The sequence below is a fragment of the Gorilla gorilla genome, chromosome 14 (genome assembly GCF_029281585.2).
Source record: "Gorilla gorilla gorilla isolate KB3781 chromosome 14, NHGRI_mGorGor1-v2.1_pri, whole genome shotgun sequence".
Lineage (NCBI taxonomy): Eukaryota > Metazoa > Chordata > Mammalia > Primates > Hominidae > Gorilla > Gorilla gorilla.
The window spans coordinates 10,827,474-10,848,186 of NC_073238.2; positions in this window are offsets into that span (position 1 = coordinate 10,827,474).

Genomic DNA, 20,713 nt, shown 5'->3' on the forward strand with positions numbered 1-20,713 from the left:
TGGAATCGAATGGAATGGAATGGAATAGAATGCAATCAACCCGAGTAGAATGGAATGGAATGGAATGGAATGGGATGGAATGGAATAGAATGGAATGGAATGGAATGGAATGGAATTCAAATGGAATGGAATGGAATGGAATTCTATGGAATGGAATGGAGTGGAATCGAATGGAATCGAATGGAATCGAATGGAATCGAATGGGATCGAATGGAATGGAATGGAAAAGAATGGAATCAACCCGAGTAGAACGGAGCGGAAAGCAATGGAACGGAACGGAACGGAACGGAACGGAAAGGAATGGAATGGAATGGAATGGAACGGAATTCAAAGGAATGGAATGGAACAGAATGGAATTCAATGGAAAGGAATGGAATGGAATGGAATGGAATGGAATGGAATGGAATGGAATGGAATGGAACGGAATTCTATGGAATGGAAAGGAATGGAATTCAATGGAATGGAATGGAATGGAATGGAACGGAATTCACTGGAATGGAATGGAATGGAATGGAATTCAATGGAATGGAATGGAATTCAATGGAATGGAATGGAATGGAATGGAATGGAATGGAATGGAATGGAATGGAATTCAATGGAATGGAATGGAGTGGAATCGAATGGAATCGAATGGAATCGAATGAGATCGAATGGAATGGAATTGAATAGAATGGAATCTACCCGAGTAGAACGGAATGGAATGGAATGGAATGGAGTGGAATGGAATGGAATGGAATGGAATTCAATGGAATGGAATGGAATGGAATGGAATGGAATAGAATGGAATGGAATGGAATGGAATCAACCCGAGTAGAACGGAACGGCACGCAACGGAACGGAACGGAACGGAACGGGACGGAACGGAACGGAATGGAATATAATGCAACGGAATTCAATGGAATGGAATGGAATGGAATGGAATTCAATGGAATCGAATGGAATCGAATGGAATCGATTGGAATCGAATGGAATCGAATAGAATGGAATGGAATAGAATTTAATCAACCCGAGTAGAACGGAACGGAACGCAACGGAACGGAACGGAACGGAACGGGACGGAACGGAACGGAATGGAATGGAATGGAACGGAAATCAATGGAATGGAATGGAATGGAATGGAATTCAATGGAATGGAATTTAATGGAATGGAATGGAATTCAATGGAATGGAATGGAATGGAATGTAATGGAATGGAATGGAATTCAATGGAATGGAATGGAGTGGAATGGAATGGAATCGAATGGAATTGAATGGAATCGAATGGAATCAAATGGGATCGAATGGAATGGAATGGAAAAGAATGGAATCAACCCGAGTAGAACGGAATGGAATGGAATGGAATGGAATGGGATGGAATGGAATGGAATGGAATGGAATGGAATGGAATGGAATGGAATGGAATGGAATTCAATGGAATGGAATGGAATGGAATGGAATGGAATGGAATGGAATGGAATTCAATGGAATGGAATGGAACGGAATGGAATTCAATGGAATGGAATGGAATGGAATGGAATGGAATTCAATGGAATGGAATGGAATGGAATGGAATTCCATGGAATGGAATGGAATGGAATGGAATTCCATGGAATGGAATGGAATGGAATCGATTGGAATGGAATGGAATGGAATGGAATGGAATAGAATGGAATCAACCCGAGTAGAACGGAATGGAATGGAATGGAATGTAATGGAATGGAATGGAATGGAATGGAATGGAATGGAATGTACCAAAGTAGAACGGAATGGAATGGAATGGAATGGAATGGAATGGAATGGAATGGAATGGAATGTACCCGAGTAGAACGGAATGGAATGGAATGGAATGGATTGGAATGGAATGGAATGGAATGGAATGGAATGTAACCGAGTAGAACGGAATGGAATGTAATTGAATGGAATGTAACCGAGTTGAACGGAACGGAATGGAATGGAATGGAATGGAATGGAATGGAATGGAATGGAATGGAATGGAATGGAATGGTATTGAGTGCAATGCAATGCAATGGAATGCAATGGAATGGAAAGGAATTTAATGGAATGGAATGGAATGGAATCTACCTGAGTAGAACGGAATGGAATGGAATTGAATGGAATGTAACCGAGTAGAACGGAACGGAATGGAATGGAATGGAATGGAATGGAATGCAATGGAATGGAATGGAATGGAATGGAATGGAATGGAATGGAATGGAATGGAATGGACACCAGTAGAATGGAATGGAATGGAATGGAATGGAATGGAATGGAATGGAATGGAATGGAATGGAATGGAATCTACCCGAGTAGAACGGAATGGAACGGAATGGAATGGAATGGAATGGACAGGAGCAGAACGGAATGGAATGCAATGGAATGGAATGGAATGTACCCGAGCAGAACGGAATGGAATGAAATGGAAATGGAAAGGGAATGGAAATAGAACGGGAATGGAAACGGAACGGGAACGGAAATGGAACGGGAATGGAAATGGAACGGGAACGGAAATGGAACGGGAATGGAAATGGAATGGGAACGGAAACGGAACGAGAACGGAAATGGAACGGGAACGGAAACGGAACGGGAACGGAAATGGAACGGGAATGGTAATGGAACGGGAATGGAAATGGAACGGGAATGGAAAAGGAACGGGAATGGAAATGGATCGGGAATGGAAATGGAACGGGAATGGTAATGGAACTGGAATGGAAATGGAACGGGAATGGAAAAGAAACGGGAATGGAAATGGAACGGGAATGGAAATGGAATGGGAATGGAAATGGAATGGAATGGAATGGAATGGAATGGAATGGAATGGAATGTACCGGAGTGGAGTGGAGTGGAGTGGAGTGGAGTAGAGTGCACTGGAACGGAATGGAATGGAATGGAATGGAATGGAACGGAACGGAATGTACCCGAGAAGCACGGAATGGAATGGAATGGAATGGAATGGAATGGAATGGAATGGAATGTACCGGAGTGGAGTGGAGTGGAATGGAGTGGAGTGGAGTGGAGTGGAATGGAATGGAATGCAATGGAATGGAATGGAATGGAATGCAATGGAATGCAATGGAATGGAAAGGAATGGAATGGAATGGAATGGAATGGAATGGAATGGAATGGAATGGAATGGAATGGAATGGAATGGGATGGAATGGAATGGAATGGAATGGAATGGAATGGAATGGAATGGAATTCAATGGAATGGAATGGAATGGAATGGAATGGAATGGAATGGAATGGAATTCAATGGAATGGAATGGAACGGAATGGAATTCAATGGAAAGGAATGGAAAGGAATGGAATGGAATTCAATGGAATGGAATGGAAATCAATGGAATGGAATGGAATGGAATCGATTGGAATGGAATGGAATGGAATGGAATGGAATGGAATGGAATGGAATAGAATGGAATCAACCCGAGTAGAACGGAATGGAATGGAATGGAATGTAATGGAATGGAATGGAATGGAATGGAATGGAATGGAATGTACCAAAGTAGAACGGAATGGAATGGAATGGAATGGACAGGAGCAGAACGGAATGGAATGCAATGGAATGGAATGGAATGTACCCGAGCAGAACGGAATGGAATGAAATGGAAATGGAAAGGGAATGGAAATAGAACGGGAATGGAAACGGAACGGGAACGGAAATGGAACGGGAATGGAAATGGAACGGGAACGGAAATGGAACGGGAATGGAAATGGAATGGGAACGGAAACGGAACGAGAACGGAAATGGAACGGGAACGGAAACGGAACGGGAACGGAAATGGAACGGGAATGGTAATGGAACGGGAATGGAAATGGAACGGGAATGGAAAAGGAACGGGAATGGAAATGGATCGGGAATGGAAATGGAACGGGAATGGTAATGGAACTGGAATGGAAATGGAACGGGAATGGAAAAGAAACGGGAATGGAAATGGAACGGGAATGGAAGTGGAATGGGAATGGAAATGGAATGGAATGGAATGGAATGGAATGGAATGGAATGGAATGTACCGGAGTGGAGTGGAGTGGAGTGGAGTGGAGTAGAGTGCACTGGAACGGAATGGAATGGAATGGAATGGAATGGAACGGAACGGAATGTACCCGAGAAGCACGGAATGGAATGGAATGGAATGGAATGGAATGGAATGGAATGGAATGTACCGGAGTGGAGTGGAGTGGAATGGAGTGGAGTGGAGTGGAGTGGAATGGAATGGAATGCAATGGAATGGAATGGAATGGAATGCAATGGAATGCAATGGAATGGAAAGGAATGGAATGGAATGGAATGGAATGGAATGGAATGGAATGGAATGGAATGGAATGGAATGGGATGGAATGGAATGGAATGGAATGGAATGGAATGGAATGGAATGGAATTCAATGGAATGGAATGGAATGGAATGGAATGGAATGGAATGGAATGGAATTCAATGGAATGGAATGGAACGGAATGGAATTCAATGGAAAGGAATGGAAAGGAATGGAATGGAATTCAATGGAATGGAATGGAAATCAATGGAATGGAATGGAATGGAATCGATTGGAATGGAATGGAATGGAATGGAATGGAATGGAATGGAATGGAATAGAATGGAATCAACCCGAGTAGAACGGAATGGAATGGAATGGAATGTAATGGAATGGAATGGAATGGAATGGAATGGAATGGAATGTACCAAAGTAGAACGGAATGGAATGGAATGGAATGGAATGGAATGGAATGGAATGGAATGTACCCGAGTAGAACGGAATGGAATGGAATGGAATGGATTGGAATGGAATGGAATGGAATGGAATGGAATGTAACCGAGTAGAACGGAATGGAATGTAATTGAATGGAATGTAACCGAGTTGAACGGAACGGAATGGAATGGAATGGAATGGAATGGAATGGAATGGAATGGAATGGAATGGAATGGTATTGAGAGCAATGCAATGCAATGGAATGCAATGGAATGGAAAGGAATTTAATGGAATGGAATGGAATGGAATCTACCAGAGTAGAACGGAATGGAATGGAATTGAATGGAATGTAACCGAGTAGAACGGAACGGAATGGAATGGAATGGAATGGAATGGAATGCAATGGAATGGAATGGAATGGAATGGAATGGAATGGAATGGAATGGACACCAGTAGAATGGAATGGAATGGAATGGAATGGAATGGAATGGAATGGAATGGAATGGAATGGAATCTACCCGAGTAGAACGGAATGGAACGGAATGGAATGGAATGGAATGGACAGGAGCAGAACGGAATGGAATGCAATGGAATGGAATGGAATGTACCCGAGCAGAACGGAATGGAATGAAATGGAAATGGAAAGGGAATGGAAATAGAACGGGAATGGAAACGGAACGGGAACGGAAATGGAACGGGAATGGAAATGGAACGGGAACGGAAATGGAACGGGAATGGAAATGGAATGGGAACGGAAACGGAACGAGAACGGAAATGGAACGGGAACGGAAACGGAACGGGAACGGAAATGGAACGGGAATGGTAACGGAACGGGAATGGAAATGGAACGGGAATGGAAAAGGAACGGGAATGGAAATGGATCGGGAATGGAAATGGAACGGGAATGGTAATGGAAATGGAATGGAAATGGAACGGGAATGGAAAAGAAACGGGAATGGAAATGGAACGGGAATGGAAATGGAATGGGAATGGAAATGGAATGGAATGGAATGGAATGGAATGGAATGGAATGGAATGTACCGGAGTGGAGTGGAGTGGAGTGGAGTGGAGTAGAGTGCACTGGAACGGAATGGAATGGAATGGAATGGAATGGAACGGAACGGAATGTACCCGAGAAGCACGGAATGGAATGGAATGGAATGGAATGGAATGGAATGGAATGTACCGGAGTGGAGTGGAGTGGAATGGAGTGGAGTGGAGTGGAGTGGAGTGGAATGGAATGGAATGCAATGGAATGGAATGGAATGGAATGCAATGGAATGCAATGGAATGGAAAGGAATGGAATGGAATGGAATGGAATGGAATGGAATGGAATGGACACCAGTAGAATGGAATGGAATGGAATGGAATGGAATGGAATGGAATGGAATGGAAAGGAATGGAATGGAATTCAATGGAATGGAATGGAATGGAATGGAATTCTATGGAATGGAATGGAATGGAATGGAATTCAATGGAATGGAATGGAGTGGAATCGAATGGAATCGAATGGAATCGAATGGAATGGAATGGAATAGAATGGAATCAACCCGAGTAGAACGGAACGGAACGCAACGGAACGGAACGGAACGGAACGGGACGGAAAGGAACGGAATGGAATGGAATGGAACGGAATTCCATGGAATGGAATGGAATGGAATGGAATGGAATCAACCCGAGTAGAACGGAATGGAATGGAATGGAATGTAATGGAATGGAATGGAATGGAATGGAATGGAATGGAATGTACCAAAGTAGAACGGAATGGAATGGAATGGAATGGAATGGAATGGAATGGAATGGAATGCAATGTACCCGAGTAGAACGGAATGGATTGGAATGGAATGGATTGGAATGGAATGGAATGGAATGGAATGGAATGGAATGTAACCGAGTAGAACGGAATGGAATGTAATTGAATGGAATGTAACCGGGTTGAACGGAACGGAATGGAATGGAATGGAATGGAATGGAATGGAATGGAATGGAATGGAATTGAGTGCAATGCAATGCAATGGAATGCAATGGAATGGAAAGGAATGGAATGGAATGGAATGGAATCTACCCGAGTAGAACGGAATGGAATGGAATTGAATGGAATGTAACCGAGTAGAACGGAACGGAATGGAATGGAATGGAATGGAATGGAATGCAATGGAATGGAATGGAATGGAATGGAATGGAATGGAATGGAATGGAATGGACACCAGTAGAATGGAATGGAATGGAATGGAATGGAATGGAATGGAATGGAATGGAATGGAATCTACCCGAGTAGAACGGAATGGAACGGATTGGAATGGAATGGAATGGACAGGAGCAGAACGGAATGGAATGCAATGGAATGGAATGGAATGTACCCGAGCAGAACGGAATGGAATGAAATGGAAATGGAAAGGGAATGGAAATGGAACGGGAATGGAAATGGAACGGGAACGGAAATGGAACGGGAACGGAAACGGAACGGGAACGGAAATGGAACGGGAATGGTAACGGAACGGGAATGGAAATGGAACGGGAATGGAAAAGGAACGGGAATGGAAATGGATCGGGAATGGAAATGGAACGGGAATGGTAATGGAAATGGAATGGAAATGGAACGGGAATGGAAAAGAAACGGGAATGGAAATGGAACGGGAATGGAAATGGAATGGGAATGGAAATGGAATGGAATGGAATGGAATGGAATGGAATGGAATGGAATGTACCGGAGTGGAGTGGAGTGGAGTGGAGTGGAGTAGAGTGCACTGGAACGGAATGGAATGGAATGGAATGGAATGGAACGGAACGGAATGTACCCGAGAAGCACGGAATGGAATGGAATGGAATGGAATGGAATGGAATGGAATGTACCGGAGTGGAGTGGAGTGGAATGGAGTGGAGTGGAGTGGAGTGGAGTGGAATGGAATGGAATGCAATGGAATGGAATGGAATGGAATGCAATGGAATGCAATGGAATGGAAAGGAATGGAATGGAATGGAATGGAATGGAATGGAATGGAATGGACACCAGTAGAATGGAATGGAATGGAATGGAATGGAATGGAATGGAATGGAATGGAAAGGAATGGAATGGAATTCAATGGAATGGAATGGAATGGAATGGAATTCTATGGAATGGAATGGAATGGAATGGAATTCAATGGAATGGAATGGAGTGGAATCGAATGGAATCGAATGGAATCGAATGGAATGGAATGGAATAGAATGGAATCAACCCGAGTAGAACGGAACGGAACGCAACGGAACGGAACGGAACGGAACGGGACGGAAAGGAACGGAATGGAATGGAATGGAACGGAATTCCATGGAATGGAATGGAATGGAATGGAATGGAATCAACCCGAGTAGAACGGAATGGAATGGAATGGAATGTAATGGAATGGAATGGAATGGAATGGAATGGAATGGAATGTACCAAAGTAGAACGGAATGGAATGGAATGGAATGGAATGGAATGGAATGGAATGGAATGCAATGTACCCGAGTAGAACGGAATGGAATGGAATGGAATGGATTGGAATGGAATGGAATGGAATGGAATGGAATGGAATGTAACCGAGTAGAACGGAATGGAATGTAATTGAATGGAATGTAACCGGGTTGAACGGAACGGAATGGAATGGAATGGAATGGAATGGAATGGAATGGAATGGAATGGAATTGAGTGCAATGCAATGCAATGGAATGCAATGGAATGGAAAGGAATGGAATGGAATGGAATGGAATCTACCCGAGTAGAACGGAATGGAATGGAATTGAATGGAATGTAACCGAGTAGAACGGAACGGAATGGAATGGAATGGAATGGAATGGAATGCAATGGAATGGAATGGAATGGAATGGAATGGAATGGAATGGAATGGACACCAGTAGAATGGAATGGAATGGAATGGAATGGAATGGAATGGAATGGAATGGAATGGAATCTACCCGAGTAGAACGGAATGGAACGGATTGGAATGGAATGGAATGGACAGGAGCAGAACGGAATGGAATGCAATGGAATGGAATGGAATGTACCCGAGCAGAACGGAATGGAATGAAATGGAAATGGAAAGGGAATGGAAATGGAACGGGAATGGAAATGGAACGGGAACGGAAATGGAACGGGAATGGAAATGGAACGGGAACGGAAACGGAACGAGAACGGAAATGGAACGGGAACGGAAACGGAACGGGAACGGAAATGGAACGGGAATGGTAATGGAACGGGAATGGAAATGGAACGGGAATGGAAATGGAACGGGAATGGAAATGGATCGGGAATGGAAATGGAACGGGAATGGTAATGGAACTGGAATGGAAATGGAACGGGAATGGAAAAGAAACGGGAATGGAAATGGAACGGGAATGGAAATGGAATGGGAATGGAAATGGAATGGAATGGAATGGAATGGAATGGAATGGAATGGAATGTACCGGAGTGGAGTGGAGTGGAGTGGAGTGCAGTAGAGTGCACTGGAACGGAATGGAATGGAATGGAATGGAATGGAACGGAACGGAATGTACCCGAGAAGCACGGAATGGAATGGAATGGAATGGAATGGAATGGAATGGAATGTACCGGAGTGGAGTGGAGTGGAATGGAGTGGAGTGGAGTGGAGTGGAGTGGAATGGAATGGAATGGAATGGAATGGAACTCAATGGAATGGAATGGAATGGAATGGAATGGAATTCAATGGAATGGAATGGAATGGAATGGAATGGAATGGAATGGAATGGAATGGAATGGAATTCAATGGAATGGAATGGAGTGGAATGGAATGGAATCGAATGGAATTGAATGGAATCGAATGGAATCAAATGGGATCGAATGGAATGGAATGGAATAGAATGGAATCAACCCGAGTAGAACGGAATGGAATGGAATGGACTGGAATGGGATGGAATGGAATGGAATGGAATGGAATGGAATGGAATGGAATGGAATGGAATTCCATGGAATGGAATGGAATGGAATGGAATGGAATGGAATGGAATGGAATGGAATGGAATGGAATTCAATGGAATGGAATGGAACGGAATGGAATTCAATGGAATGGAATGGAATGGAATGGAATGGAATGGAATGGAATGGAATGGAATGGAATGGAATTCCATGGAATGGAATGGAATGGAATGGAATTCAATGGAATGGAATGGAATGGAATCGAATGGAATGGAATGGAATGGAATGGAATGGAATGGAATTGAATGGAATGGAATAGAATGGAATCAACCCGAGTAGAACGGAATGGAATGGAATGGAATGGAATGGAATGGAATGGAATGGAATGGAATGGAATGGAATGTACCAAAGTAGAACGGAATGGAATGGAATGGAATGGAATGGAATGGAATGGAATGGAATGGAATGGAATGGAATGTACCCGAGTAGAACGGAATGGAATGGAATGGAATGGATTGGAATGGAATGGAATGGAATGGAATGGAATGTAACCGAGTAGAACGGAATGGAATGTAATTGAATGGAATGTAACCGAGTTGAACGGAACGGAATGGAATGGAATGGAATGGAATGGAATGGAATGGAATGGAATGGAATAGAGTGTAATGCAATGCAATGGAATGCAATGGAATGGAAAGGAATGGAATGGAATGGAATGGAATCTATCCGAGTAGAACGGAATGGAATGGAATTGAATGGAATGTAACCGAGTAGAACGGAACGGAATGGAATGGAATGGAATGGAATGCAATGGAATGGAATGGAATGGAATGGAATGGAATGGAATGGAATGGACACCAGTAGAATGGAATGGAATGGAATGGAATGGAATGGAATGGAATCTACCCGAGTAGAACGGAATGGAACGGAATGGAATGGAATGGAATGGACAGGAGCAGAACGGAATGGAATGCAATGGAATGGAATGGAATGTACCCGAGCAGAACGGAATGGAATGAAATGGAAATGGAAAGGGAATGGAAATGAAACGGGAATGGAAATGGAACGGGAACGGAAATGGAACGGGAATGGAAATGGAACGGGAACGGAAACGGAACGAGAACGGAAATGGAACGGAAACGGAAACGGAACGGGAACGGAAATGGAACGGGAATGGTAACGGAACGGGAATGGAAATGGAACGGGAATGGAAAAGGAACGGGAATGGAAATGGATCGGGAATGGAAATGGAACTGGAATGGTAATGGAACTGGAATGGAAATGGAACGGGAATGGAAAAGAAACGGGAATGGAAATGGAACGGGAATGGAAATGGAATGGGAATGGAAATGGAATGGAATGGAATGGAATGGAATGGAATGGAATGGAATGTACCGGAGTGGAGTGGAGTGGAGTGGAGTGGAGTAGAGTGCACTGGAACGGAATGGAATGGAATGGAATGGAATGGAACGGAACGGAATGTACCCGAGAAGCACGGAATGGAATGGAATGGAATGGAATGGAATGGAATGGAATGGAATGTACCAGAGTGGAGTGGAGCGGAATGGAGTGGAGTGGAGTGGAGTGGAGTGGAATGGAATGGAATGGAATGGAATGGAATGGAATGGAATGGAATGGAATGCAATGGAATGCAATGGAATGGAATGGAATGGAATGGAATGGAATGGAATGGAATGGAATGGAATGGACAACAGTAGAATGGAATGGAATGGAATGGAATGGAATGGAATGGAATGGAATGGAATGGAATGGAATGGAATTCAATGGAATGGAATGGAATGGAATGGAATTCAATGGAATGGAATGGAATGGAGTGGAATTCAATGGAATGGTATGGAATGGAATGGAATGGAATGGAATGGAATGGAATGGAATGGAATTCAATGGAATGGAACGGAATGGATTGGAATGGAATGGAATAGAATGGAATCAACCCGAGTAGAACGGAACGGAACACAACGGAACGGAACGGAACGCAACGGAACGGAACGGAACGGAATGGAAAGGAATTCAGTGGAATGGAATGGAATGGAATGGAATTCTATGGAATGGAATGGAATGGAATGGAATGGAATTCCATGGAATGGAATGGAATGGAATGGAATGGAATTCAATGGAATGGAATGGAGTGGAATGGAATGGAATCGAATGGAATTGAATGGAATCGAATGGAATCAAATGGGATCGAATGGAATGGAATGGAATAGAATGGAATCAACCCGAGTAGAACGGAATGGAATGGAATGGAATGGAATGGGATGGAATGGAATGGAATGGAATGGAATTCAATGGAATGGAATGGAATGGAATGGAATGGAATGGAATGGAATGGAATGGAATTCAATGGAATGGAATGGAACGGAATGGAATTCAATGGAATGGAATGGAACGGAATGGAATGGAATGGAATGGAATGGAATTCCATGGAATGGAATGGAATGGAATGGAATGGAATTCCATGGAATGGAATGGAATGGAATGGAATTCCATGGAATGGAATGGAATGGAATGGAATGGAATTCCATGGAATGGAATGGAATGGAATCGAATGGAATGGAATGGAATGGAATGGAATCGAATGGAATGGAATAGAATGGAATCAACCTGAGTAGAACGGAATGGAATGGAATGGAATAGAATGGAATGGAATGGAATGGAATGGAATGTACCAAAGTAGAACGGAATGGAATGGAATGGAATGGAATGGAATGGAATGGAATGGAATGGAATGGAATGGAATGTACACGAGTAGAACGGAATGGAATGGAATGGAATGGATTGGAATGGAATGGAATGGAATGGAATGGAATGTAACCGAGTAGAACGGAATGGAATGTAATTGAATGGAATGTAACCGAGTTGAACGGAAAGGAATGGAATGGAATGGAATGGAATGGAATGGAATGGAATGGAATGGAATGGAATGGAATGGAATGGAATTGAGTGCAATGCAATGCAATGGAATGCAATGGAATGGAAAGGAATGGAATGGAATGGAATGGAATCTACCCGAGTAGAACGTAATGGAATGGAATTGAATGGAATGTAACCGAGTAGAATGGAACGGAATGGAATGGAATGGAATGGAATGCAATGGAATGGAATGGAATGGAATGGAATGGAATGGAATGGAATGGAATGGAATGGACACCAGTTGAATGGAATGGAATGGAATGGAATGGAATGGAATGGAATGGAATGGAATGGAATGGAATGGAATCTACCCGAGTAGAACGGAATGGAACGGAATGGAATGGAATGGAATGGAATGGAATGTACCCGAGGAGAATGGAATGGAATGAAATGGAAATGGAAAGGGAATGGAAATGGAACGGGAATGGAAATGGAACGGGAACGGAAATGGAACGAGAACGGAAATGGAACGGGAACGGAAACGGAACGGGAAAGGAAATGGAACGGGAATGGTAATGGAACGGGAATGGAAATGGAACGGGAATGGAAATGGAACGGGAATGGAAATGGATCGGGAATGGAAATGGAACGGGAATGGTAATGGAACTGGAATGGAAATGGAACGGGAATGGAAAAGAAACGGGAATGGAAATGGAACGGGAATGGAAATGGAATGGGAATGGAAATGGAATGGAATGGAATGGAATGGAATGGAATGTACCGGAGTGGAGTGGAGTGGAGTGGAGTGGAGTAGAGTGCACTGGAACGGAATGGAATGGAATGGAATGGAATGGAACGGAACGGAATGTACCCGAGAAGCACGGAATGGAATGGAATGGAATGGAATGGAATGGAATGGAATGTACCGGAGTGGAGTGGAGTGGAATGGAGTGGAGTGGAGTGGAGTGGAGTGGAATGGACACCAGTAGAATGGAATGGAATGGAATGGAATGGAATGGAATGGAATGGAATGCAATGGAATGCAATGGAATGGAAAGGAATGGAATGGAATGGAATGGAATGGAATGGAATGGAATGGACACCAGTAGAATGGAATGGAATGGAATGGAATGGAATGGAAAGGAATGGAATGGAATGGAATTCAATGGAATGGAATGGAATCAACCCGAGTAGAACGGAACGGAACGCAACGGAACGGAACGGAACGGAACGGGACGGAACGGAACGGAATGGAATGGAATGAAACGGAATTCCATGGAATGGAATGGAATGGAATGGAATTCAATGGAATGGAATGGAATGGAATGGAATGGAATGGAATTCAATGGAATGGAATGGAATGGAATGGAATGGAATGGAATTCAATGGAATGGAATTCAATGGAATTCAATGGAATGGAATGCAATGGAATGGAATGGAATGGAATGGAATGGAGTGGAATGGAATGGAATGGAATGGAATGGAATGGAATTCAATGGAATAGAATGGAATGGAATGGAATGGAAACGAATGGAATCGAATGGAATCGAATGGAATGGAATGGAATGGAATGGAATAGAATGGAATCAACCCGAGTAGAACGGAATGGAATGGAATGGAATGGAATGGAATGGAATGGAATGGAATGGAATGAAATGTTATGGAATGGAATGGAATGGAATTCAATGCAATTCAATTGAATGGAATGGAAGGGAATGGAATGGAGTGGAGTGGAGTGGAGTGGAGTGGAGTGGAATGGAATGGAGTGGAATGGAATGGAATGGAATGGAATGGAATGGAATGGAATGGAATTCAATTTAATGGAATGGAAGGGAGTGGAATGGAGTGGAGTGGAGTGGAGTGGAGTGCAGTGGAGTGGAATGGAATGGAGTGGAATGGAATGGAATGGAATGGAATGGAATGGAATGGAATGGAATTCAATGGAGTGGAATGGAATGGAATGGAATGGAATGGAATGGAATGGAATGGAATTCAATGCAATGGAATGGAATGGAATCGAATTGAGTCAAATGGAATGGAATGGAATAGAATGGAATCAACCCGAGTAGAACGGAACGGAACGCAACGGAACGGAACGGAACGGAACGGAACGGAATGGAATGTAATGGAATGGAATGGAATGGAATGGAATGGAGTGGAATGGAATGCAATGGAATGGAATGGAATGGAATGGAATGGAATGGAATGGAGTCGAATGGAATCGAATGGAATGGAATGGAATAGAATGGAATCAACCCGAGTAGAACGGTACGGAACGGAACGGAACGGAACGGAACGGAACGGAATAAAATGATCAACCCGTGTAGAATGGAATGGAATGGAATTGAATAGAATGGAATCAACCCTAGTTGAACGGAACGGAACGCAACGGAACGGAACGGAACGGAACGGAATGGAATGGAATGGAAAGGAACGGAATTCAATGGAATGGAATGGAATGGAATGGAATTCTATGGAATGGAATGGAATTCAATGGAATGGAATGGAATGGAATGGAATGGAATGGAATGGAATGGAATGGAATGGAATGGAATTCAATGGAATGGAATGGAATGGAATGGAATGGAATGGAATGGAATTCAATGGAATGGAATGGAATGGAATGGAATGGAATTCAATGGAATGGAATGGAATGGAATGGAATGGAATGGAATCGAATGGAATCGAATGGAATCGAATGGAATCGAATGGAATGGAATGGAATAGAATGCAATCAACCCGAGTAGAATGGAATGGAATGGAATGGAATGGGATGGAATGGAATAGAATGGAATGGAATGGAATGGAATGGAATTCAAATGGAATGGAATGGAATGGAATTCTATGGAATGGAATGGAGTGGAATCGAATGGAATCGAATGGAATCGAATGGAATCGAATGGGATCGAATGGAATGGAATGAAATAGAATGGAATCAACCCGAGTAGAACGGAGCGGAACGCAACGGAACGGAACGGAACGGAACGGAACGGAAAGGAATGGAATGGAATGGAATGGAACGGAATTCAAAGGAATGGAATGGAACAGAATGGAATTCAATGGAAAGGAATGGAATGGAATGGAATGGAATTCAATGGAATGGAATGGAATGGAATGGAATGGAATGGAATGGAATGGAATGGAACGGAATTCTATGGAATGGAATGGAATGGAATTCAATGGAATGGAATGGAATGGAATGGAATGGAATGGAACGGAATTCAATGGAATGGAATGGAATGGAATGGAATTCAATGGAATGGAATGGAATTCAATGGAATGGAATGGAATGGAATGGAATGGAATGGAATGGAATGGAATGGAATTCAATGGAATGGAATGGAATGGAATGGAATGGTATTGAATGGAATGGAATGGAATGGAATGGAATGGAATAGAATGGAATCAACCCGAGTAGAACGGAATGGAATGGAATGGAATGGAATGGAATGGAATTCAATGGAATGGAATGGAATGGAATGGAATGGAATGGAATGGAATGGAATGGAATGGAATGGAATGGAATAGAATGGAATCAACCCGAGTAGAACGGAATGGAATGGAATGGAATGTAATGGAATGGAATGGAATGGAATGGAATGGAATGGAATGTACCAAAGTAGAACGGAATGGAATGGAATGGAATGGAATGGAATGGAATGGAATGCAATGTACCCGAGTAGAACGGAATGGAATGGAATGGAATGGATTGGAATGGAATGGAATGGAATGGAATGGAATGTAACCGAGTAGAACGGAATGGAATGTAATTGAATGGAATGTAACCGGGTTGAACGGAACGGAATGGAATGGAATGGAATGGAATGGAATGGAATGGAATGGAATGGAATGGAATTGAGTGCAATGCAATGCAATGGAATGCAATGGAATGGAAAGGAATGGAATGGAATGGAATGGAATCTACCCGAGTAGAACGGAATGGAATGGAATTGAATGGAATGTAACCGAGTAGAACGGAACGGAATGGAATGGAATGGAATGGAATGGAATGCAATGGAATGGAATGGAATGGAATGGAATGGAATGGAATGGAATGGAATGGAATGGAATGGACACCAGTAGAATGGAATGGAATGGAATGGAATGGAATGGAATGGAATGGAATGGAATGGAATGGAATCTACCCGAGTAGAACGGAATGGAACGGAATGGAATGGAATGGAATGGACAGGAGCAGAACGGAATGGAATGCAATGGAATGGAATGGAATGTACCCGAGCAGAACGGAATGGAATGAAATGGAAATGGAAAGGGAATGGAAATGGAACGGGAATGGAAATGGAACGGGAACGGAAATGGAACGGGAATGGAAATGGAACGGGAACGGAAACGGAACGGGAACGGAAATGGAACGGGAATGGTAACAGAACAGGAATGGAAATGGAACGGGAATGGAAAAGGAACGGGAATGGAAATGGATCGGGAATGGAAATGGAACGGGAATGGTAATGGAACGGGAATGGAAATGGAACGGGAATGGAAAAGAAACGGGAATGGAAATGGAACGGGAATGGAAATGGAATGGGAATGGAAATGGAATGGAATGGAATGGAATGGAATGGAATGGAATGGAATGGAATGTACCGGAGTGGAGTGGAGTGGAGTGGAGAAGAGTGCACTGGAACGGAATGGAATGGAATGGAATGGAATGGAACGGAACGGAATGTACCTGAGAAGCACGGAATGGAATGGAATGGAATGGAATGGAATGGAATGTACCGGAGTGGAGCGGAGTGGAATGGAGTGGAGTGGAGTGGTGTGGAGTGGAATGGAATGGAATGGAATGGAATGGAATGGAATGGAATGGAATGGAATGGAATGCAATGGAATGCAAAGGAATGGAAAGGAATGGAATGGAATGGAATGGAATGGAATGGAATGGAATGGAATGGAATGGACAACAGTAGAATGGAATGGAATGGAATGGAATGGAATGGAATGGAATGGAATGGAATGGAATGGAATGGAATGGAATTCAATGGAATGGAATGGAATGGAATGGAATTCAATGGAATGGAATGGAATGGAATGGAATTCAATGGATTGGAATGGAATGGAATGGAATTCAATGGAATGGAATGGAATGGAATGGAATTCTATGGAATGGAATGGAGTGGAATCGAATGGAATCGAATGGAATCGAATGGAATGGAAAGGAATAGAATGGAATCAACCCGAGTAGAACGGAGCGGAACGCAACGGAACGGAACGGAACGGAACGGGACGGAACGGAACGGAACGGAATGGAATGCAATGGAACGGAATTCCATGGAATGGAATGGAATGGAACGGATTTCAATGGAATGGAATGGAATGGAATGGAATGGAATGGAATGGAATGGAATGGAACGGATTTCAATGGAATGGAATGGAATGGAATGGAATGGAATGGAATGGAATGGAATGGAATTCCATGGAATGGAATGGAATGGAATTCCATGGAATGGAATGGAATGGAATGGAATTCAATGGAATGGAATGGAATGGAATCGAATGGAATGGAATGGAATGGAATGGAATGGAATGGAATGGAATGGAATGGAATGGAATGGAATGGAATGGAATCAACCCGAGTAGAACGGAATGGAATGGAATGGAATGGAATGGAATGGAATGGAATGGAATGGAATGGAATGGAATGGAATGTACCAAAGTAGAACGGAATGGAATTGAATGGAATGGAATGGAATGGAATGGAATGGAATGGAATGGAATGTACCCGAGTAGAACGGAATGGAATGGAATGGAATGGATTGGAATGGAATGGAATGGAATGGAATGGAATGTAACCGAGTAGAACGGAATGGAATGTAATTGAATGGAATGTAACCGAGTTGAACGGAACGGAATGGAATGGAATGGAATGGAATGGAATGGAATGGAATGGAATGGAATGGAATTGAGTGCAATGCAATGCAATGGAATGCAATGGAATGGAAAGGAATGGAATGGAATGGAATGGAATGGAATCTACCCGAGTAGAACGGAATGGAATGGAATTGAATGGAATGTAACCGAGTAGAACGGAACGGAATGGAATGGAATGGAATGGAGTGCAATGGAATGGAATGGAATGGAATGGAATGGAATGGAATGGAATGGACACCAGTATAATGGAATGGAATGGAATGGAATGGAATGGAATGGAATGGAATGGAATGGAATGGAATGGAATGGAATGGAATCTACCCGAGTAGAACGGAATGGAACGGAATGGAATGGAATGGAATGGACAGGAGCAGAACGGAATGGAATGCAATGGAATGGAATGGAATGTACCCGAGCAGAACGGAATGGAATGAAATGGAAATGGAAAGGGAATGGAAATGGAACGGGAATGGAAATGGAACGGGAACGGAAATGGAACGGGAATGGAAATGGAACGGGAACGGAAACGGAACGAGAACGGAAATGGAACGGGAACGGAAACGGAACGGGAACGGAAATGGAACGGGAATGGTAACGGAACGGGAATGGAAATGGAACGGGAATGGAAAAGGAACGGGAATGGAAATGGATCGGGAATGGAAATGGAACGGGAATGGTAATGGAACTGGAATGGAAATGGAATGGGAATGGAAAAGAAACGGGAATGGAAATGGAACGGGAATGGAAATGGAATGGGAATGGAAATGGAATGGAATGGAATGGAATGGAAAGGAACGGAATGTACCGGAGTGGAGTGGAGTGGAGTGGAGTGGAGTAGAGTGCACTGGAACGGAATGGAATGGAATGGAATGGAATGGAACGGAACGGAATGTACCCGAGAAGCACGGAATGGAATGGAATGGAATGGAATGGAATGTACCGGAGTGGAGTGGAGTGGAATGGAGTGGAGTGGAGTGGAGTGGAGTGGAATGGAATGGAATGGAATGGAATGGAATGCAATGGAATGCAATGGAATGGAAAGGAATGGAATGGAATGGAATGGAATGGAATGGAATGGAATGGAATGGACAGCAGTAGAATGGAATGGAATGGAATGGAATGGAATGGAATGGAATGGAATGGAATTCAATGGAATGGAATGGAATGGAATGGAATTCAATGGAATGGAATGGAATGGAATGGAATTCAATGGAATGGAATGGAATGGAATGGAATTCTATGGAATGGAATGGAGTGGAATGGAATGGAATCGAATGGAATTGAATGGAATCGAATGGAATCAAATGGGATCGAATGGAATGGAATGGAATAGAATGGAATCAACCCGAGTAGAACGGAATGGAATGGAATGGAATGGAATGGGATGGAATGGAATGGAATGGAATGGAATGGAATGGAATTCTATGGAATGGAATGGAGTGGAATCGAATGGAATCAAATGGGATCGAATGGAATGGAATGGAATAGAATGGAATCAACCCGAGTAGAACGGAATGGAATGGAATGGAATGGAATGGGATGGAATGGAATGGAATGGAATGGAATTCAATGGAATGGAATGGAATGGAATGGAATGGAATGGAATGGAATTCAATGGAATGGAATGGAACGGAATGGAATTCAATGGAATGGAATGGAATGGAATGGAATGGAATGGAATTCCATGGAATGGAATGGAATGGAATGGAATTCTATGGAATGGAATGGAATGGAATCGAATGGAATGGAATGGAATGGAATGGAATGGAATGGAATGGAATAGAATGGAATCAACCTGAGTAGAACGGAATGGAATGGAATGTAATGTAATGGAATGGAATGGAATGGAATGGAATGGAATGGAATGGAATGTACCAAAGTAGAACGGAAAGGAATGGAATGGAATGGAATGGAATGGAATGGAATGGAACGGAAGGTACCCGAGTAGAACGGAATGGAATGGATTGGAATGGAATGGAATGGAATGGAATGGAATGTAACCGAGTAGAACGGAATGGAATGTAATTGAATGGAATGTAACCGAGTTGAACGGAACGGAATGGAATGGAATGGAATGGAATGGAATGGAATGGAATGGAATGGAATTGAGTGCAATGCAATGCAATGGAATGCAATGGAATGGAAAGGAATGGAATGGAATGGAATGGAATCTACCCGAGTAGAACGGAATGGAATGGAATTGAATGGAATGTAACCGAGTAGAACGGAACGGAATGGAATGGAATGGAATGGAATGCAATGGAATGGAATGGAATAGAATGGAATGGAATGGAATGGACACCAGTAGAATGGAATGGAATGGAATGGAATGGAATGGAATGGAATGGAATGGAATGGAATGGAATCTACCCGAGTAGAACGGAATGGAACGGATTGGA